Source organism: Atractosteus spatula, chromosome 1 (genome assembly GCF_055471065.1).
Source record: "Atractosteus spatula isolate fAtrSpa1 chromosome 1, fAtrSpa1.hap1, whole genome shotgun sequence".
NCBI lineage: Eukaryota > Metazoa > Chordata > Actinopteri > Semionotiformes > Lepisosteidae > Atractosteus > Atractosteus spatula.
This window is the reverse complement of record NC_142706.1, coordinates 18,363,094-18,387,093: the sequence shown is the minus strand read 5'-3', so window position 1 is coordinate 18,387,093 and position 24,000 is coordinate 18,363,094. Positions and strand designations below refer to the sequence as shown.

The following is a 24,000-nucleotide window of genomic DNA, read 5'->3' as shown; positions in this document are numbered from 1 at the left end:
TTGTCACAAACCGCTCGCAGGCACGCAGACAATGTTGCATTCCCATGAGCACCCAATCACTCACTAATTAACTTCACTCACCTTGTCTATTTAAACTCCCACTCTGCAACTTGTCCTCACTCGCTATTGAGGTTTCCTCAGCCTGAGCTGCTTATCCAGTTAGCGACTTACTCCAACTTCTCGTTCGTTCTTGTGATTCCCCGGATTTCTGACCCACTGCTTCTGAACTCCGACCTCGCTCTAGCCTCACGATTTCGATTACAGTTTTCTCTCTCAGGCTAAACACAGGGTCTTTTTCCTTACCTTTTCCCTCAGCATACGTGATACGTTTGTTTCACAGATCCCGGAACTTTGAGTTCCATAAGTCTAAGCACTGCAATTCAGATACTGTAGCTGCATTTCAAAATCTTCAAAACTGATCCACTATAACACTGAAAAAAACATGTACTGTAACTTGTATCATAGCTATCGAATTTCAAATTGGAAATTCTGAAATCTGATGCCAGTTCTCGAATGTACACTCCAAACTCAGCAACACAGATTGTGCAATGTTTTGAAAGATCTTTAAGATGGTGGAAATAACAAAAGGTTGAGGTGTCAATGCCCCGGAAGAATAGCAGTATTACAAGAAATGCCTGCCATGTTTCCAAAAAACCCTTAGCAGTTAGATCGGAACCCTGCAGATTGAGTTCCTTCATATACTGTACATGCTGATGTTGACTAGAAACATTAGTTTGCAGCCCAAATTTCATTGTACAGTTTGGGGTATGTTTTACCCTTTTCTGACAAAAAGATATTGATTGCATAAAGAAAACCCACAAACCATGTCAAAAGCTTAGCTTGCTGTGAAGTAGAATGTCCTTGTACAATATGCACTGTCCATTTCCTGAAGCAGAGTTTGCAACTGCCTGTGTCAGGACACATCAAGCAACAAGATAATTAAATATTTTCATCACTGTAGTGATGACTACACACTGTAGTGTGTAGTCATCAGATTATTAAGCTCATAATTCAAAATTTTGGCACAAAGATTTTCCTGATTAAAATAGACATTTACTATAGGGTGGCCAATGTGATCTGCAATCATCTGTACTGTATGAATCCCTTCTGTTTACTGACCACAGCAGGAGCACAGAAAATATTTTCTTGGTGTCAATTCCTCTTTCCTCAAAACGATTAATAAACACCTTAGCTCAATCTTGTTATCAATCTGTATATGTACTGTACTATCTGTAGTATCATGTTTTGATTTTAGTCTGCACAGCAATTCTCAAATTCATCTAATTCCACCAGTTACAGTACCTAGCAAGAATTGCTAATGGTTGTAAAGCATGTCATCAGCCACAACACTACGTTTACATCTTTTAACACCAACAGCTGTTGTTTGTTAACATTTTTGGCAATTTCACTTATAGATGCTACCATCCAGAAAGCACAACATGTCGGTCGGTATACTGCTGTAACCACCGTGGTGTCATGACAGATGGACGTCATTTATTTTTTGGGGACTAATCTGATGCAGGACTGCACTACTCTGTAAAACTGCCACTTGGCACTGCGAATCCTTAACCACCACAGCTGCATGTGGTTGTCTGACAAATTGGTCCAGTGTTAAAAGTTTATTAACAACTTAGTTTTTCCTTTGTTAACCATACTGTACAGTATGCATACTAGTGACAAAAATTTTCATTAAGTACAATGATTACATTGTTGAGACAAGATATTACAGCTCCTAAGAACGGCAAATGTTCACAATAACCAGGTGTTGACCAGAGTCTCTAGATTCTTAAGACACACCAATATCCACTTCCAATAACCATAACAGTATTGACAGTCTGTGATCAAAACCTTGCCACATCCAATACACACACGAACAACACTGATGTTGAAGGTACATTTATAGATGATGAACAAATGCTAAATAATCTGCCTACTGTACTTACTTTCTAACTCTGTCCTTCGCTTAACAAATTTGTAGCACAGTATCCTAATGAGTCACAATTTCCCTCAGAATTCCTCACTTTACCAAGCTTTTTTACTCAGCCCTCAATATGAGATTTCATTACAATGAGTTTGAACTGCAGAATCCCTTAAAGGCAAAGAACAATCCAGTTAACATGCACTCATCATTTTCACACAGCAGAATAAATGATGTCCAATACAAAAATTGTACCACTTCAGATCGTCAATTCAGCTGTGCCATTCCTGCTGCCACAGTACTCTATCTAGAAAATAAGTCATGAGCTTTAAAAACTACCAAACCTTACTTTGATTCCAAAAATACCATACCTTGATTTTTACGTCATTTTCAGTCCTCTATTTTAATGGCTGAGCTAAGTTGTAATAGACTATAAACAATAAATTTAACATAATTCTAACTCCAGATTGCATTGAAAGCAGAAGATTCAATTTGATTAGGAAAGCAGTCACACATACAGTACTGTAAAATGCCTGATGTGGGAGGTCTTTTCAGCAACAGTCTGTAACACCTATCAGTAACCTTTCTTATGGAAGAATCACCATGCTAGTCACACCCACAGAGTTTGAAATGGAGAGTAAATAATTTCATAATTAGCAATAAAATCAAGATTGTATATGATATATTTCCCCTTTATTAGTTAATTGGTTTTATGCATGAGGCTCAGCTGAGATGTACTGTATATGTATTTGAGAACTGAAATTCAATTTTAGCCAGGGGCAGAGGATGGCAATTAAGGAGGGTCAACATTTATGAGAGAAAAAGCTATAACTTGGTTTAAATGTGTGATGCTGAGATTTTTAATATTGTTATTATTCTGCTTGAGGCACCTCAAGACTGCATTCTAGGGTCGAACAGCCTTCCATTATAACCTGTATCTATTTCAGAAATCTTTGCCTACACTTCAGTTTTTGGAGTAGTTAGCCACAGGCAGCAAAGAAATAATGTAAAGGTCACAGTGCCACCTAGAGCTGATTAATATAGATGATGAACATGCTAACCTACCTTAAAGTTTCAATTGCAACCTTACTGGGTGCTGCAAATTGATAGTTGACTGTATCTAAATATGAATTAAGTTGCAAATGTATAGGTAAACCTACTTTTCATACAGAACCTTGCAAAAGTATTCTTCCCCTTTCCAATGATGCCCCATTTTGTTCAATAATAAATTATGTCTACTGTATACATTTTAAGTCAAAATTGTTAAATTTACTTTTTCAACATTAAATGCACAACATTAAACATGTTTTTAGTTGAAAAATAAAATGAAATCTCTCCAAACAAAATATATGGATATTCCATAAGTATTCACTCACTTTGCTTAATTTAGAACCTAAATTAGTTCAGGTGCACAAAATCACTATGACAAATTACATAATTAGTTGACTGGTATCTGTCTGTGGGTAATGATAATGGCTCACATGATTTCAGAATAAATATACTAGTAATGTCCCTCATTCATGTGAAAAATTACAGGGAAGGATTCAACCATGAAGATTAAGTTACTGTACAGTACTTCAAAACAATTCAGAGATTTTTTTTTATAATTTCAAAGACACTGAATATTTCTCTGAGCACAGTGAGGTTGATCTGTAAGAAGTGGGAGGTTTATGATTGTTCCTCCAGACTGAGCAGTCGGGCAAGGAGGAAAATGGTTAGACATGACATTTTGAGGCCAACAGCAACTTTGAAAGAAAGAGTTCAGTGGCTGAGATGGGTGAAAATGTCAAGGAGTCAACAAGATCCCGGTTAGTCCACAGAGTTGGCCTCTGGCATTTGTCTGAGTGGCAAATACCACATGAAGTTTACAACAACAACAGGGCTTTGTGGTCAGGCAAGACCAAATTTGTTCCACTGTATATACAAAGCATACAACACAGAGCACCAACCAGTCCACTTTTAAGGATGGTGGTGGTGGTGGTGGGGGGATTGATACACTGTAATTCAATAAAATGGAATGGCACAGGGTTAGCATTACTGCCTCTCAGTGCTGGGGCCCTGGGTCAATTATGGACTTAAGTTTCTATCTGAGTGGAGTTTGTATGTTCTCCCTGTGTTTGTGTGGGTCCCTCCCTTTGAGTGCCCCAGTTTTCTCCCACAGTCCAAAGACAGTGCATGAGTGGCTGTCTGCCTTGTGATGAACTGGCCTCCTGTCCAGGATGTACCCGACCTTGCGATCATTGCTTACCAGGATAGTCTCTAGTTCCCCTGTGACCTTGATTTGGAAGATGTGGTCAGAAAATGAATGGATGGAAAATCATTGGAAGAGAGTGAATATTTTTGCAAGGCACTGAATATGTAAACATGTTCCTGAAGGAAAAAGAACCACATGCAAAGCAATGCTATCTGAATTTGCCATAATAGAAACTTTTCAACTTTTCAAAACTGTTGATTACATGTAATTTAAATTAAGTATTAATCAAGACAATTATTTATAACATTCTATTGGATTCATATTCCATTTTACAAATTCTGCATATGTACTGCATACTTCATCGTTAACACTTCATTGTAACTGTTATGCATCTATAAACTGAAATAATCTATATTAATAATCGTCATCATCATCAAAGGACACAAGAGGAAACTTTACAGAAGTGCATTTAAAATGGAGAATGGGAGGCACTTCTTTGCATAAAGGGAGAATGAAACAAAATTATTCAGCCAGGTTGTTAAAGCCCTGGCTTCTTTTGAGAAATAGCTGGATGAGGTCCTTGACTCAATTAACTACTAACTACCAAATGGGATGAACTGAATGACCTCTTTTCATTAGTACTAGTAACATAGATAATAAGTATCAGCCCTTAAAATTATTTGCAAAGGCAAGGAGTGCATAGGCTGCATTGTAATCTCCCAGAATAAACAGTAATCCCACACTGTCCACAGAAAAATAAAAAAAGAGAATCACTGTCCTTACTTGAGCCTACCATCCTTTCCCTCCCAACATTTTTTAAAGTAATTTTTTATCTGTTCAATCGCTAAAAATACCTATTTCTGCACTGCATCATGCTTTAGAGATTAAAGTGTATTAAACGTGATTTACCTCGCAGATGATTGTACAGTATGGCCTGTCCAAGTGCATCTGCACAGAATCATTTCTTGTCAAGTTAGTGTACGGTATATAAACATTGGGCTGTTAATTCCACTGGTTAAAATATTCATTCACTTTTGTAATTAATCCTAAATTGAACACATAGTCAATGCAGGCTTTACATTAGTGGGGAGACATGCTTATTGTTAAAGATTGTAGGCAACCCTTACATTTTTAATTTGTATTCATCAGTGGAACCCTCTCTGCACCTGCAATCACATTAGTGCTGCCGCATTACTATGAAAAAAAAAATGACAAGCTAGCCTGTGATGCATTTTAGGAAATCCAGAAGGATCTAATCTTATTCCCATAATAAATTATTACAAGCACTGCTGCAATTTATTGGGAAACTCATTGCCATTTATTTATATTCACTATCTTGTGCAAACACTCCTATTTTTTTACTGTCCTTTAATCGGGTAAATATTTTCACCTTCAGCAGTTTTGAATTAGATTTTTTCAATAGAACTATTTCTTTAAACATCTCCCCAGAAAATGTGATAAAGGCATGATAATGAGTGAGTTACTGTTGACTTCTTCCAGAGTGAATGCAATAATGTTTCTGTTCTGTTTCTGGGAAATGAAATGTGAATCAAAGTATGTTTGGTGCCTAATTCAACTGTTTGGTGTTTTGCTTTGGATAAAATGGTCAGAACAGTTTATTGAATTTTTTTCATTGTTAACAAATTTAATACCATCCCCTTCAGTTAAACAAAAATATACAAAATAAAAGAAAATTGTATTGTCTGTTCTAATGAAGATTAAGTATGGAACATCAAAGTTCTTCAATTCGTGGTGTCATTTGAAAAATACACTACTGCACATACACATTTCATAATATATACAATATGTGTAGGCAATGTATGGTAATGTAATAAGACCTAAAGTCTGATACCTTAGAATCCTTTTAAAAGTGCTAAAAGTGTTTTTAGCACTTTTAAAATCTTGGAAAGATTTTGTATTGCTATTACAATGGTCTTCCACCTCACTCTATCTACGATATCTAACCTCCTTTGGAGTTTTTCAGCATGACAATTTTAAAAGCCTCACTTTTCAGGTTTGTTTTGCTAATTGTAGCTTTTGTCAAAAGAAATCAACCAGGTTATGTATTTTAACAAAACTTGTACTCTCTCAAATAATTTACAGTAGGTGAGTATACTTAGCTAGCCCGATTTTAGTTAATTAAAGAAGAAATGTGCATAGTGGGTTTACTATTTTTTTTAATATTTGAGAAATTTGTTGATGTGAGAAATCAACAACCTAGTGTAGCTTACAATCTCGCCACTGGAAGATAGGTCTTGCATGAAACATTATGGACACCTTGGAAGATGGCCTGGTAGAATTTTACTTAAAATATAAAAAAAATTACTGTATACTGTACTGTAACACAACTGGTAATTCTTTTAGATTATTAAGTTAAAAACCATCAGGACAGTCTAAGTGTATGCATTTAAATGTAAGATATTAAAGAGTCTCATTGTCATTATTGAAAAGGGACTCCTGGTGCCAAGTACTAATTTTCCAGGAATAGCTATTTGAAATCAAGTCTAGTTTAAAGTATTCACTTGGTTGATCAACCCAAACCATTCACTGAGAGTCTAGGATTACAAAAATTCCTGCTGTGCATTAAAGGTCTTGCACAAAATATTTTTTTTTGCTACTAGCAAGCAAATGCATTATGTATATCGAAAAAAGCCATCAGAGGATGCCCTAAACAAAACATCTCGTACTTAAAGTCCTAAAAGTCAACAACAATGTCAACTTATGGAACTTCTGTATAATCATCAGTGAAACACCATCCACAAGGTCCAAGAAAATGTTATCCTGCCATATTTCAAAAACTGATTCCCTGACTTCTTTAAAGAAATGGCTGGGTAGTATACTGTAAATCACTTATCAAATAGCAACCAAATAGCAACTTAATGGGCCGAATGGCATTCTCTCATTTGTTACTTTCTTATGTTTTTAATTAAGTTTAAAAGAATATCAGTGACATGGCTATGTTTGACGAAAGGGCTATGACTAGCTTTGAGAATAGGTCCTGATTATTCTACAATGAGATAGCTTTTTGGTATTCTGTATTTAAAATCAGTACTGCAGTTTTGTGCTCAGGGTGGGCTGGTAACAAGCAGACTTCACTGTAGCCTAATGAGCAACTATTGTAAGAAGCTTAACAACATGGAATGATGAAATCAAATCATATTTGTTCGATGGAAAATTTAAGGACTTTTTTAAAACTGCATTCATCTAGCCTTAATATTATAGCAAAAGCAGCCTGCCGAAAAAGTCTGATTTCTTCCTCAAAATTTACTTGAGATTTGGATTCTTGTACGGAATTTCCAAAAAGTAGATCATCACATTATGTTTTTTTTTCCTTAGAAAACCACAGATAAATAATTTGGAATTCTGTGCATGCAAACCATGACATCAACTGAAACTGATTGACAATGAGTGGCAAGGAAAAAAAAGTATCAAGGATTAAGGTATTGTACAGTATGTCCTTTCTTTGTGCCAACTACTGTACATACAGCACAACATGCACCTGTCACCGAGTCTGTTATTATTTCACTGCATTTTATTCATGCTATGTACTGTAGTAGAAGTATTTCAAATAATTGGAAAAGACAAACAGATTATGGTAGAAAGATTTCAGCCTGCATATAAACATAGCTTTTTATGCTAGCAGCTGGTTTGAGTTGGCAATTTAATATGGAAAACACAAAGAAAGCATCCTAGATGTATGCAGTACACCTGTAAATTGAAGAGAATTGTGACATCACAGATTTGCCTTGGATCCAGCAGGTCAACACTAGACGGAAGGCTTGGTAACATCTTTTATCAAAGGTACATTTTTTCTTTTGTGTTGCTCTTTTGGCACAGGGATCAAACATAAAACAAACCTAATACCGGTGAGGTGGCAGCATTCCAGTAACAAGACTTTCAAACTTGTGACTGAAACAGAACTGGGTCAATTGACAATTGTTGCTGTAATCTTGCCAGGAAACAAAACTCATGTCCTGAACACAAGGACACATTACTACAGTATCATGGGAGAACTGCCTGCAGTACATGTTGGCAATGGTTATCCTTGTTCTGTAACTAAAGATGTGCCAGTGATCCGACCTTAACACTTACCAATTGCTGATGGCATGTGAGGTTTCATAATAATCATAGTTCTCTACTTATTTTTGTCTTGGAACAAAACAACTGTTATCCTCCAATGGACAATATGCACATGTTGGCAAAACTAAATTTTTAAAAAAAAACTGTCCAATGACCTTTTCATTGGTATGCAATTTAGTACAATGAAATATAATGCAGTCACAATTTGAGACATGCTTATTATAGTTACAGTAAGTACATATATTTAACAGAACTAAGGAAGTGACATACAGTATTACAAAGGTTTTATCTGATGTACTCTTGGATGAGAAATGTGAATTATATATGTTTTCATACTAAGAAATAAAAGCTTTTGTTTTTTTCACAGAGAAAGACCACAGTATTATTGGTACAGCATTACACACAGCATTCAATGCTACATAGTAACAAAAGCTTTTTTTGCTTAGTATGAAAACATATTTAATTATATTGACATTTATTAGCTACTTATCTCTATTACACCACCAGTAGATTTAATTCAAATGGATTCAGTGTGACAATGCACAAAGAATGAAAAATGAAGCATTATAGGAGGACTGATATATTGATTTGTAAGCATTTTAAACATAATGCTGTGTTTGTCTTTGCTACCCAGTAAAAAGAGACATATTTCACTCCCTGCATAAATCTCGATTTATTAAATTTATGAGAAATACAGCAACATCTTTTTTTAGTTAGAAAAGCAATATTGTGAGTATTATAACTGCCATGGGAGAATGAATGCCTCATTTTTGTTTTCAAGCATGATCAGGATTTGAACTGACCTTAACAAAATTAGGACAACTGCACTACAGAAAGAAAATGACACATACTGTATAGAATATACATGTGAACTATGTAAATGGAAGTGAGCAGTTTTAAACATACCACTGTTTATTTCTATAAGTCTTCAGCTTCATGATGCTCCAAGAGATACTGTAGGGGGAGGGATTGGATGTTTTTTTAATTAACAGTCCTGTCATCTTTCTGTAGCTTCTTAGAAATTGCATGCGACAGGTAAGAACATTAGTATACATCAAGTATGGTATTTTGAAATGTAGCATAGCATATTTATTAAGAAAGCCTCAAGCTGCCAAAAAAAGTGAGATATAGGAAGGCATTACTGACCTTAACAGCAACACATTGTGACAGTTGGCCCTAGCAGATATACTGAAATTAAGACCAGAACTCAAGCAGCGAGGAGTAGTGGTTAGGGCTGCAGACAACACACTACAGGGCAGTGGGTTCATATCCCAGCGGGCATGCTGCTGTTGCACCTGTGAGAAATGTACTTAAGTCAAACTCTTCTAGCAAATACTTACTGTATAGGTACTCCTCAAGCTGGCATTACATAAAAATCAAGCTATTCTTATGATAAATAAATAAGAATTTGTTCTTAATTAGTCTTTCAGGGTATATCTATATGGCCAGCAGCCATATCACCCTGCAACTCACAACTGGCAGCCCACTGAAGCTAACCAGGTGTGAGCCTGGTTAGTACCTGGATGGGAGACCTCCTGGGAAAAACTAAGGTTGCTGCTGGAAGAGGTGTTAATGGGGCCAGCAGGGGGCGCTCACCCTGTGGTCCATGTGGGTCCTAATGCCCCAGTATAGTGACGGGGACACTATACTGTAAACAGGCGCCGTCCTTCGGATGAGACGTAAAACTGAGGTCCTGACTCTCTGTGGTCATTAAAAATCCCAGGGCGTTTCTCGTAAAGAGTAGGGGTGTAACCCCGGCGTCCTGGCCAAATTTCCCATTGGCCCTTACCAATCATGGCCTCCTAATAATCCCCATCTATGAATTGGCTTCATTACTCTGCTCTCCTCCCCACTGATAGCTGATGTGTGGTGAGCGTTCTGGTGCACTACGGCTGCCGTCGCATCATCCAGGTGGATGCTGCACATTGGTGGTGGTGGAGGGGAGTACCCATCTCCTGTAAAGCGCTTTGAGTGTAGTGTCCAGAAAAAGCACTATATAAATGTAAGCTATTATTATTATATCAAAATATAAACCTCTACAGAAACCCTTTACATAATACCTAATATCTAAAGGACCAAACTGTATCCCCCAGTTTTCCATGGATTATCAATAGATTATCCATAGATTTCTCAGTGTAAACCCTAAACCCTGAAGATTTATATTAAAAAAATAATAAAATTGACAATGTGGGCATATTCCAATGATTTTTTGAGGATATTTAGTGTGCTTAAATAAATACTCAAAGATCTATATAGTTTCATAAGTTATACATATAAAGAATGACCAAAAAAAGGGAATTTCAAACACAGACATGCTAAAGAATCTTACTCTTTTGTCATAAAAAAAGGGGAATACATTGAGATCTGGTTTCTAAATTCCCAAAAGAACTGATAAAGTCAATGAAAGGGATAACATCAAGATCAAGAAGGAAAGACAGACAAGGGGTCAAGTACTGTGAATTTGGTACAGGTAATAGAAAGCACATTACGTAAAGAGGATCCCAGAGTTCAGTAGCAAATTGTCCAGCCAAGCTGCTGAAGCTAATACTCTGGAAATCTTCAAGGAGTAGTAGCTGAATGAGCTTTTGGGACCAATTAGTCACTAGAACACAAATGAGAAACATACCTGTAGTCCAAATAGCCCTTCATTTATTCTTACAGTATGTACTTGAACAGGAGAAGACTCAAGAATAACATTCTTGAAGTTAATTAAGATATACCCTTGGAAAATAAACCACTCTGCACCAATCTAGGACCAGGTTTACTTACAGTAACTTCACACATTTTTTTTCCATTTGCTAGGAAATTTATTATGTAACAAATTATATATATATAAAGTATATAGTCTGCCTTACTCTTCAAAAGCAACATTACAATATCAAGACAATATGACATTACAGTATCAGTCACACATGTTCATGTTTTAAATTGATCTACTTAACAATACCTGTTTCCTTCATTAGACAATACATTTTAATGGAACAACCATAAATGAATCAACAGAAATGTTAGATAGTGGTCAGTTTAGAATTTGGAAGTACAGTAATCTAAACAAATTTACCAAAATCACAGGGTTGGATGCTTGACCGCAGAGTTGTCATCTGGCCTAATTTTGTTGTATCTGAGAAGTTAAGCAAGGCTGGGGCTTTTAGTACTCTCTCCAGATAAATACAGGTTACTCCTGTAAGTGATGCGGGTAAACTAATACGGTAGGTAACACTTTTCCCAGAGCATGGTCAATAGGACATTTTGCTGTAGGACGTCCTACAAATTAAATGTTAAACAGAGGTTCATGCTACTTAGTCAGAATTTTTAGTGGTGTTAACCCTGAATTGTAGCACAAATCAACTGGGGGCTTGCAAAATCTAGCCTTCCTAAAGTTAACCATTCTGTTTTAATTAGTTTGCAAAGTTAAGTAGTGATTATTATCTGAAACAAGTGTTTTCAAATCCTTGGTGGGATGGTGCTGTTGCATACTTGATCAAGGTTCATCACTCAATTTGCTGTAATAAGTTCCTTGTTGTATAAATGGGTCTCTAAGTTGTTAGTGGAAAATAATGTTTTCAATTAACTTAACTGGTAAAAAGGAAAAAATAAAGTTGCTATACTGTATATCATGATGTTTTTCGTTGAAAAACTTCATCTACTTTACATCGAATGCCCTCATGAGTGCCTCAGTTTGGTTGCTATTTAATCAGTTTGAATAGCTTGGTCACTGGATGTTACCAGGCCACTGGAGATTAGGAAGACTTTGTGCTGAAGTGTTTTGGCAGTCTGACTCAACAAATCTGATATGCATCTTTTTAAAGTACAAAGTGTGTTCTCAGTTGCTTCCTGCCATTTATACAGTACTTCAATTTTGAATCATGGTAACACTGCAGCTTATCAATTCGACAGTCCTCTGTTCTGTGGCACAATACATCTGCAATCTTGTTTTGAACTAATGCTGTTTAAACTCTGACTTCCTCTATTTCATAGACTGCTTTCCTTCTAAGACAGCCCCATACCTTTGTACAGGTGCATAAATAATAAACGACAAATTGCATAACTCACCAAAAAAGCTGTCGGGCTGTGCATAAAATGGAAATATTAATATAATATCTAGTTTGTCAGATTGGTTAAAACATATGCGATATTGCAGGAAAAACTTGTTTGATGTTTTTTCAGTTGCAAATGAGAGCAATACAAAATGATAGACACTATAAGAAAGGAAGAGCAGTAACAAACAAATAGAGACCCAATTTATTTAGTAGGTTGTAGCTACAGTAAAACATCAAAGGATAGCATCCATTCATTTCTTGAAAGAAGCCAGTGTATTGGCTTCTACAATATGACTGGAGAGTTTGATCCATATTCCCACAACTCTTTGGTTAATTAAGTGCATCCTGTTCTCAGTTTTAAATGTAGTACCATATACTGTAGATTCGTCTTGTGTCTTCTGGGTCTTGTTTCACTGTTTATTCTGAAGAAGTCAACTAGGTTGAATTTGTTAATTACTTATACTATACTATATAAATATTATTAAACAAATTACTCTCTTTATTTGCTAATTTAATGTCAAACACTTCAAAGAGACAAAACAACTGGGTTTTAATTTTGATTAAACAAAATCCCCTTTTCCATATGAGAGCTTAGTTTCACCACTGTTAAAGTTAATTACATTAACACATAAATAAAAGATCCATATGTGGGAATTACCTTAGAGCTTTGTAAAGTAAATAACAGTTAGCTGTGATTGTTTCAGGAGAAGCAGATTAGGTTTTTTTCTTATCACACTGGTATTCTTTCTTAAAAGAAAGTTACTAATGTCCAGTTCAGCTACTCACTTACTGTTCATCTGAGGACATTTGTATAGAGTAATCTAATGGGGCAAGAAGAGATCTTTATAATTACACTTTTGCTCTTTCTACCAGTTTTGTAAAATGGCAATGAGGCAGCACCAATCAATCACAACAGTACAGATCACCCTTTATTGCCCCACTTCTTCTTTGATAGTGAGCTACCCTCAGGTGAGGTGGGCGTTTTTTAGTCATATACAGTACCTGTTCAATGTAACTGAATGCAACATCAATAGCTAACCTAAGGTACTGTAGCATCAAAAATGGCTAAGATCAAAGATCAATTACATTTTCAGCATGATTTCCCATTTATTGCAAGAGTTGTGTTTTCTGTCTCCACTCTAAAACTCTGTTTATCTTGCTGAAATTCTATTAAAACCTCTTTTAGTCCACTCCTCTTATACTACAGTATAAAGAATCCTCTTATAAATACAAAAGTATTAGTAAAAAAACTTTACAGCTTTATTTTTAATCATAACCCTATAATGCTCTTATTTACAGGTATGTACTGTAATTAACCATTATTTCATTTAAGAACGTATTGATAAGTATATTGTTAAATTTTAAAAGTAGAAAGATGGTTCAGATGTATTTTGTAACCCTATCCTGCAACTAACTGAAAAATGAGCCATAAATCCCATACAGTACTTCTTTTTTTGTGTTGCCACTCTCCATTAGCCATTTAGGGTTACCTATTTAAAAAATAACTAAGATTTCAATTTTCTTAAACATGTACTATTTCAACAATTATGAACTATAGTAGTTCAAAAGTAATTAGCAGGAAGCCTGCTTTCTTTTAAGGCATAGTTGCCGTGCGAAACTATTGGAGTTCAAAATTAACTAAATATTTTATTTTCTATAGCAAAAAAATCAGTTTCAAATGAAGGATTTGTTTTAATGTTGCGAACCTCAGTCTTTTGTGTTTTTAGATTTGATTCTAAGGAGAGGAATTGCTTTTTTTTTGATTCAGAGAAGCTGTCTAATAGGTAGTCAGCAGGACAAAATTCAGTCTGATCAAAATGTTATAGTTTAGGTGCTGGGGTAAATTAACCCTGAAAAAATATGTGGAGACAGTACTCAAAACTTTTCAACAACTATTTTAAGACACAGAAAAATGCTGGGAACATATTGTACATTATATAGTGAGTGGAATTAAAAATAAGTAGGCATTGGAACCAATAGTATTTGTGACATTTTTAATGGCTCACATTAGGTATTTTTAAATAAATAAATAAATATGTTTACAAAACAAGGCATAGAAAAAGCTACCCGGGACATTGTTTCATCCAGTAACCTTCAAGCAAAAGGTTAGATCTTAATCCATCTTTCTCATGGTATTATTCATCTAGATCCAATTAAACGTCTGTCTATAACTAATATTATGGATCCAGAAATGAAAAAAAGACACTAGGGTGCTTATAAATAGGATATGTCAATTTTTTATTGTTGTCATATACAACAATTGAGTATACAGTATACTGTATACTGTATACTGAATATCCTCCAATAGACTAGAGTACAGTCTGCTATGCAATTACATTATACCAAAATGGCCTAATCTCCTTAAACATTATGCACATATCCTTATGGTATTGTAAAGACAGGAAACAGCATGATCACCAAATTGGAATTGATGCATGTTGGTAACCTTTCACAGGTATCATCCATTGGAGAAACAAACTTTAAACTGTAACATAACTTTACATATTTTAGTAGATGGGCTCATGAGGAATAATATTTCATTTATGAAGAAATTAAAAAATGCAAAAAACTATATGCAATAGACAATGCACATACAATAATTATACAGTATTTATGCAGAAGCAAAAGGCAAGAAAAATGAAGAGCCCAGAAAATTAACTAGCAGGACTTAGAGCAATAGTACATTATACATTAAAACCTGTAGTGAAAATTAAAGCATTCACAGAGTCTCTAATTACACAGATTTGAGCAATGAGCTTCACAGACACAGGGCTGCACATCTCATTGTGTGTGTGGAGCCATTTCTTTGAAAGAGTAAGATGTCCTGAATCAGCAGACCTCATTTTAAGAGTTGTACAGTAATACAGTGGCCTCTAAATGTATCAATACAGAAGAGTTAAATCTTTAAACATGTGACATTGTTTTTGCTTTACATTTTTTTTATTTGTAATCATTAGATTAATGTAAATGCTAAGTACATATACTGTATACAGGTATGTTCTATTTCTGTGGAATCCTTATGGTATCTGTTTTAGGTCATTGTCATGCTGCAGGGTCATGCTGCAAGCTTAGCTCAGTAAGAATGGAAGCCATGTTGGTGCAATGGGTAGTATTGCTGCCTCTTAGTTCTGGGGCCCTGTGTTCAACTGCAGTGTGTTATCTGCGTGGATCTTGCAAGTTCTCCCTGTGTTTGTGTCTGTTGAAACCGGATGCTCCAGTTTCCTCCCACAGTCCAAATACATACTAGGGGAGGTTAATTGTCTTCTGGGAAAATCAGCCTTGGTCTGAGAGTTTCTGTCTGTGTATGCCCTGTGATGGAGTGTCATCCATTTCATCGTGGGATGCACCCTTGCTTGCCAAGATCGGCTCCCGTACAACCTTGAATTGGATGAAGTGGTTAGAAAAATGGATAAATGAATGGAAGGAGCCAAATTGTTTTTGTAAACTTTAGAATGCATACTGCAGTTCCAGTCATCATGCAAGGTGAGTGAATCTGTTCCACAGGTGGCCAGCCATGCACTGGCCAGGTCATACTGTCGGTCAAACTTCACAAAGGAGGTGATGTTTTTTGGAGTATCTACAGTTCTTTTCTTTTTCCACCCCCAAACATTTCCAACTATTTGGTGAAGGTGTATATTGTTCTAAACTGTCCATAAATCTTAGTTCCAAAACTGTACTGCCTCATCTTTAAATGTCTGAGCCTATCCAGCAGAATGGTGAAAGCGAGGTGATGTCAAATCCTGGTGGCACTTCTCCATGATTCAAGGTATCCTGGATGACAATCACCCAAAACATACAGCCGATGCAACCATGGAGTACAGTACATCAAGAGGAAAAAAAAAAGATTTGGCCTGTTTTCTCAAGTAATCTGTTCTATCAACAGTTTGAAAACATATTTAACTAAGAGATGTAATTTGTATGTTTCTAGTAAAAGAATAAAGAAAAACACATTTTTCTAACACTTTTTTTTCAGTTTTATCAAGGCATTAATCTTTACTTAGCAATTTGTTCTGCACATTGTCAAATTACTAACCCTTTGTAAAATGGGGTTAAATTAATTTAATGGAAGTTTAAATTTGTGCTGGAAAATAAAACAGTTTCTATGTATGTACTTTAAAAAATAGCTAGTGTTATTTCTGAGAAAGGTTGTTATTGCTCTTTTTGTGTCATATGTTAGCTTGTTCTATTTTTCTAATTGTTAAAGAACTTTTAAGTAATTGTGAGAGGAGTTTAAGGGCTTTCTTAACATACCATTTTTAAGAAAAATGTACTAAATTGATTATGGTATTCTGAAAAGAATCAGCAGGTGAAATTATTAAATACAGTATTAGCCATAGTGCGTGAAAATATAGAAACATACTGTACAAATAATAGCCATTTCAAAATTGAAAAAACAAAAACCCTTTCTCAGATTTTTAGAGTGACAATGTTGTAGACAGTACTGTAAATTACAATAATTAGTTGACCTCTTTTTAACAATTAGAAAAAAGTGAGACAATGAAAATGGAAAGCCTAAATGAACTACAATACAATATCAAGATTATGAAAAAACAACATTTTCATTTTAATGAAAATCTTATTTTCCCTTTTTTGTACCAATAATATATAATACTAAACACACAGTACAAAAATACCCAGTTATTGAAAAGAAGTTGGGGACCATAAGCAGTGGACAAGTGGTGTTTGATGCTACATTCAGGGGGAAGTCTGTACAATATCTAATCCTAACAAAATTAGAATGGGATAGAATACTGTATGTACCTGTATGTAATTAGTAGAAAAATTATGGAAACATCATCAGATCTCTTGCAGCAGAGAATAGATTCTAGTTAAGCAAATCAAGTACAACAATTGCAAGCATCATTACAATATTAGGAAAGCAATAAATTAGGCTATTCTGTTCAGCTGGCCCATTTGGGATTAAGTGGCTTCTAGGTCCAGGTATCACATCCAGACATTTCTTTTTTCAGTACTACAACAGCAAAAAAGTGGCAGGGTGACATATGGTGTTTCAGAAATAAAAATGGATAAATATTTAAAAGATGAAAGGGAAGTAGCTAAAATATTATCTGAATATTTCTCTCAGGTGTTTGACAGGGAAGACATCAACAGCATGCCTCAGGCTGAGCTAAGACAAAATGCTATACTTAAAAACATTATTATAGAAGAGACTGACATGTTGTGGTGATTAAAAACAGATAAAATACTTATGATACAAGTACAGGTCTGTGATATGTCTGCTAAGTTCATATATCTTTGCTATGTTTGACCTACTGTATATGACCTAAATGAAAAGTTCTTTTTTTTTCTTGTGCTAGATTTTACTTTTTGCTAGAAAGGGTGCAGACCTTTCTAGCACACAGTAAAACCAATACACTAATATACCTAATTATTGATATGAATCTACTGCATCATCCTAATACCATTTCTTCCAAAACACTAAGGTCAATCCTTGTACTCAAAGACCAGAAAAGGTGTGTTCCAACACCACTTACACCTTTTTTCTTAAATTTGTCCACCTTCGTAAACACATACTGTAAGAACCTGCACAGTTTGTACTGAACCAAAGAGCTGCTGCAAAGGTTATGATCATGAGGTGGGGGTTGATGGCAAGTGAGTTTTTTACCCATATTTTATGTTCATTTTTATATTTCTGGCAAGCCTGAAGACTTATCTTTCACTCTTGGACTTATGATTGCAGAACATAATTTAATGTTAAATTCTTAGTAAAATCAACTGAATAGAATAAATGGACTTGCATCCATATGTTTTTAGGTAAAAGCACGGATGCATCAACCATCTCTTGTGACTTATATTCTTGTGTGCCTTTTCATATTAAGAAACTGTTTTGGAAGCACTCCCTACAGTAAGTTATGTCATTGACTCAGCCTCACTGTTCTCTACAACTCAAGTGATAAATTGTCAATTAGATGCCTCTTCCTTCAATAAAATAACACTGTACAATAGCAATGTTGTGGATTTATTACACACTTACATTCCTTTGTAACTTGCTGAACTTGGAATCTACCACTATTAATGAATCTTCCTCTTTATTTGCCAAGTTGACATTGTACCAATGTGGCATTGGTTTCAATGCAGGCTAGCCAAATAAAAAGAACTTGCAGCATACTTTATACATATCTCAGTGCACTTCAATGAAAACTGCATGGATTATACTGTACATAAAATGTGTTACATACTGTATTAATCATCACACTATATGACAGACCAAGACATCAGTGTTTTATATTTTTTATGTTTTTTGGAGAATTTACTGTAATAACTTTAAGAAAAAGGCTAAGTACCAGAGTACGACAAAATAACTGTATTCGTATTTTCAAATTATATGTATCTTAATGCAATAATGTCTAAGAGATGTTTTAATTATTTGTTTAAAATGTTACTGTTGATAGGTGACAATTAAAACTCCAGTAGCTCTTTCAGGAAGAGCAATTAAGAGACATAGAAGAGATAACCCCATACTGTATACTGTACTGTACTAAATTAAACAAAAGCTTTCCGTGGAATAAGATATGTGTCAGGTGGAGGAGAAAAATGCTTCAATTCCCGTGAGGCTTTGCCAAGACTTCAAAATATGTATCCAGAAAGCGATTTTGAATATTGCACCTGGAGAAAATGGCATCCTTCAGAAATGTTATCATTTTAAAAGTAAGTTACATTCAAATTGAATTCAGGATGGCTTGCAATTTCTAATGAATAAACAATAGAAAATACAAAATTAGGGGTGCTTTTTGAGAAATAAAAAATTGCCACCCACAAATCCATACAGTATGTAAAAAGAGAAGGTTAAGATGCAAACTCATATTTGCTGCCAGCAGCTCCTAATTTGTAACGCAAATGCTTCTCTTGTCTTTTTGTTCCTTCACTAGGTGTCTGTCTTTTTTTCTATCTAATTAAAATTTCAGAAAGTGGTTGACAAGGTACTGAAATAGTATGGTTGATTTGTGTTTAAGAAATTAATGCTTTTTTAATCACACAACAGTATTCATTAGCTTACTTACAACATACAGTACAGTATATGTTAGATACTCCGACATTATTAAAACCAACAGACAACACTGAACAAATTGCCTTTTTGAGAATTCTGTATCTCATTCACCAGTATTCACCTGCTTAATTTTTCATTTAATCAATTCTACCTTTTAAAGCCCTTATGAACACAAATTAACATATTTGTTTCTATATTAAAAGCGCCTCTTTGTACTAATTAAGAATGCCTTTTTTCACTTTCCTCACTTGTTCTTTGTGGAAAGGCAACAGTGAAATAAAAACTGCAGATATGAACTTTGCACTAATAGCTCTAATGTTACAGCAAACTCCTTTTTTTCCCTGTGAGAATCCCATGCACTTAAGTGTTGGCCTTTCTGACTCATCTACCAGCAAGGAAATCATGTGCGCTATGAGACTAATCCAGCAGAGCATGACTAAAATAAACCATTTTCTTACTAAATGTTATTATTCAATTACTATATAGTTTGCTATATTCATATGCTACAACATGAATATTCCAGTCAGACAACTTTGTATCTGAAGGTGAATGCAAACTCAAACAGATTCATGAAGAAATCCTTTTAGAAACAAGTATATTAAAATTTATCCACATACCCTAAAGGTAAGATATGTTTACACTTAAATAAAGATATTTTGAATTTTAAAAATATAACAAAATTGCTATAAATATATATCTATAGATATATATCTAAATATTTCTTCTCAATTGGACTTGGATGTGTACAGTATGTGTCACCTCTTTTTGCATTTTCATTTTGGTAAGGAGAGAAGTAATTAGAATATTGACAAAACCAGTGTTGGCCTTATATGCTGTTATACTGTATGTACATATAGTAGCTCCACTATAGTAAAAGCTTGACAAATTGGTTAGTACCACGTTGAGCATAAATGAGCATGTTTGTTTAATAGAAGGTCAACTTAATGAATCCTGTGAAGCCAGAAGCAGACATCCATGTGTGCCGCTGATATTAACTACATGGGGAAGAAATGCTTTGGAAAACTGGAAGAATTGTATTTTTTTTGTAGGTGCTTACTTAAATGTGGGAAGACTATAAACATGAAACTGATTAATTTCCTTCACTTGTCCTAGTATTGTCTCATGCCCTTTGTATACATGCTTTATCATAACTGTGCAGGGAATCAAAATGCAAAGCTGTATCTATTTGTGATAAAATCAAAGTGAAGAGCACAATGCTGAGCTTCGGAAATGTATGGCACACAGTATGAAACAAAAACTTAAGTAACATAAAGGGATTAAAAATCTAAAAAATAACCCAGTGCATGCCCTTGAAAGGCTAGTGCTGGAGTTTAATAAAGGTAAGGGTGATTATTGATAACTTAAAAATGATAGAATGCACAGAATCTGGGTATTGAACAGTGCGTACTGGATATTCTCTGTAGGACAGCAAATAAAAGCACTGTAATGCACCCCTCTAGTGGAATGTGAAAGGCTGACAGAAAGAAGGATTAGTTGGTGCTGTGTGTGGGATGTCTTTGCGGAAAAGAAAGGAAAAAAATGTTTTTGCATGATTTCAAGTACTGTAGCTTCAAAGAGATGTTACCAAATATTTTGAATTAGAAGATATATTAGGGATAAACTGTTTTCTTGGGCCTGATATTTTAATAACTAATGTTTGAATTTGAGGTGGCAGAGTGGTGTGACGGTCAACACTGCTTTCTTACAGCCGCAGGAAGTCAAGAGTCTGGGCTTGATTTTGAACTGGGGTAGCTTTAGTGTTGTTGCTTTTTTCCCCACACCCCACAGACAAGTTAACTTACAGTACATCTCAAAATTGCCATTATACTGTATGAGTGAATATGTGAGAGTGTCCTATGATGGACTAGTGTGCCATCTAGATTGTAGACTTGCTCCCTGCACTTGTAGAGTTAGACTTCAAATCACTGTGACCCTCTGAGGATAAAGCTGTTACTGAAAATGGATGGATAATTGGATTTGGAAAATGCTAAATGCTTTTCATGTTATTGAAAGTACTGTTCTTTTCTCATGTCCCCAGAAACAAACAGATCTTGCACATTCCAGATTGATCCCTCATTGCTCGAAAGGAACACAAAATATTGCACTTTGGGAAAATGACTATGAGGAGCTGCTATAAAACGTTGTGCAAAAATAATGCAGAACTAAAATTTCACCTAGTGAAATTGATCACCTAGTTATTTTTGCTCAGATATTTCAAACACTTCTTAATGTTTTTCATGTAGATTGTTTCATGACTTGGTTTTCACTATGGAAACAACAAATAACAACTTAGAGTGTAGACTACTGAAATTGCTTCATGCCCAAAGGAATCCATGGATCATTCATGAAACACGGACAAATAAATATTATGTAAATAGTGAAAATCATTTGAGTACTCTGTCAGACGTGGTTCAACATCACAAAAAATATAATCACTTTCACAGGTCTTGGATCCTCATCTGACAAAAGTCACTGACTGAATGTATAGTTTTCTGGATAGAAATAGAGGCATTTCTGAACAGGAAAATCTCTCCACTCCAATCTCTCTTCACTGTTAGAAACTGTGTAATGTGCATACAGTGACTTCACAGACTGTGTAAATGGGCATACCAGGTAGCTTGTCTTTGTCATTTATATCATCTGACATCCAACTGTTGGTTCTGTTACAAACCCATTGTAGTCAGCACTGCAATCTATAATGGCAGTGTAAGAAACACATCAGCAGAGCAGTAAAGCATGAGGTTCTCCATCCTGTCCTGCTTTTTTATGCTTCCAAGTCTATTTTCTGCATATTTTCTACAGTCCTGTAGCATGTACAGTAACTGGAGCATAAAAACTCATAAATTAACTATATATAATGCAATATACTGTAGATATTTCAACTTTTTCACTGCACTGTTCCAATATTATGTCCTAAAAGATCACTACCCCCAGAAGGCTAAAATAAAATTCTTGTACGTGTGCTGTTGATCAAATGCCACAAGTTTCACTATTTGAAATCCTAAGGTTGACTATGTGACTAAGGTTGATGAGGTCATATGCCAAGTAAAATAATTAAGTGTCAAACCACATCTCTTTGATTTCATTAGAATTATTCCATTAGAATGTCTTTTCTGCACCCTGGGAGAAATAACAATAAAAAATGAATTTTTCCTTTTATTGAACAATCTTTTTTTTACAGAATAAGTATTGGAAGTTCAAGAACCATTTTAATGATGGCCAACGTAAAATATGTTGTTAAGGTGTAGAAGTACAAAGAGCTCTGTGACACCAGCAGTCCTTTTATAAAGACATCACAAAATGAGATATGGTTGAAAATACAATTTCACCAAGTATTGTGTCGAATTAAATACAAGACAGTAAAATAATTGAATTGAAAATATTTTTTCTTCATTAAAAGGTACTGTACAATATAGTGTTATTGAACAGCAGAACAGATGGAGGTCAAATTCTACTCGAATACTTCCATTTCCCTACTCATAAAAGCTCCCTGACTGAACAGAATATGCTTTGTGCATTTTCTAGTACCTTTCCCTCCAACCCAACATTACCAATGTAGCATTAAGCTCCTTGGCTTATTTCTGGTCTCAGACTAACACGGTCATTTCCTCCACCTGGCGAATTGAAGCCAAAGGATTAAGCATGCTGTCCCTTTATATTTGTCAACTTGTAATGTCAGTATTAGAATTAGACCAAACAAGCAAAATAATCTGTTATGCATTGAATGTTTTTCATTGTACAGTTTCTGTGCATGCACTATAGTGTTAACAACAAACAAAATAATGACAAAGATATTGAAGAGCTTATGTTATGGCACATTAGGCAAAGGAACAAGATATCCTTTTGACACTAAACTAGTATAGATTTCCACCTGCATAAAAATGCTGCATGAGCACATGTAGATTCATCTTAAGATTTATTTAATGAATATTTATTTTTCCCTCCAAACATTATGACATTCATGGCACTGTGGGCATCTTACAGCAGAAACACATACTGTAGGAACATTGCTAGTTGATATGCTTGGTCCAGGCAGGAAAACAATCACACTATGACGTACTGTCAGGTAAAATAAATTGTTGGTGCTTTAAATCCAGTACATTATAAAGGACAAAAAAGCAAATTACTTTATGTCAAGAGCACTTCTGTATTACACTGACTCAGATGCAGGAAAAAAAAATCATTCAACAGGATCTTGTTAAGCAACACAGCCACAGTACAGCATATAGTCTATAAAGCAGTACCAATAAATGGTTGCCAACTGTTTTGTAGATCATTTCCCAAAGGCTACTTCAAAATAGTAAACTGTCTGTGTGTGTGTGTATAGTTTCATTGGTTAACTTGATTTACATCTTCACTGGCAACCAAGTTATTAATATTTAATTAACCCTTTTCCTGATTGATTTTAAAGAGTACTGCAGTGCAAGATCCCTCAACATTTTAAAGAGAAAAAAAAAGTTGCCCATTAATGTGCATTTTTACTCTTCTGGAGAGAAGGGTCAAAGAGCCTCTTCTAAAAGAAAAAATTCCAAGACTAAAAAAGATTAAGAAACTAGTAACACTGAAATTATTGCAATAAATCATGCCTCATATTGAGACCATCCAATACAGTGCCTATTGTATGACAGGATTAAGAAAGCTTACATTACATACCACTTTGAAATGCAATCTTCTTTTCACTCATGGTTGATGTTTCCAGTCAGTGCATTCCAAGAATCATCTTAAGCCTGGTTGAGGAAAGATAGAGAAAGCATTAGAA

General features: G+C 35.0%; 1 protein-coding gene across 2 annotated transcripts in view; it reads right to left on the bottom strand.

Moving 5' to 3' along the window:
- LOC148840699 (leucine-rich repeat and immunoglobulin-like domain-containing nogo receptor-interacting protein 2) overlaps nucleotides 1-24,000 on the bottom strand; it is a 318,418-nt gene that overhangs the window by 192,850 nt on the left and 101,568 nt on the right. For both annotated transcript variants that reach the window (XM_088933170.1, XM_088933258.1), the window contains exon 2: nucleotides 23,895-23,968. The gene's annotated coding sequence lies outside the window, so the exon portion shown is untranslated. The remainder of the gene's footprint in view (nucleotides 1-23,894; nucleotides 23,969-24,000) is intronic.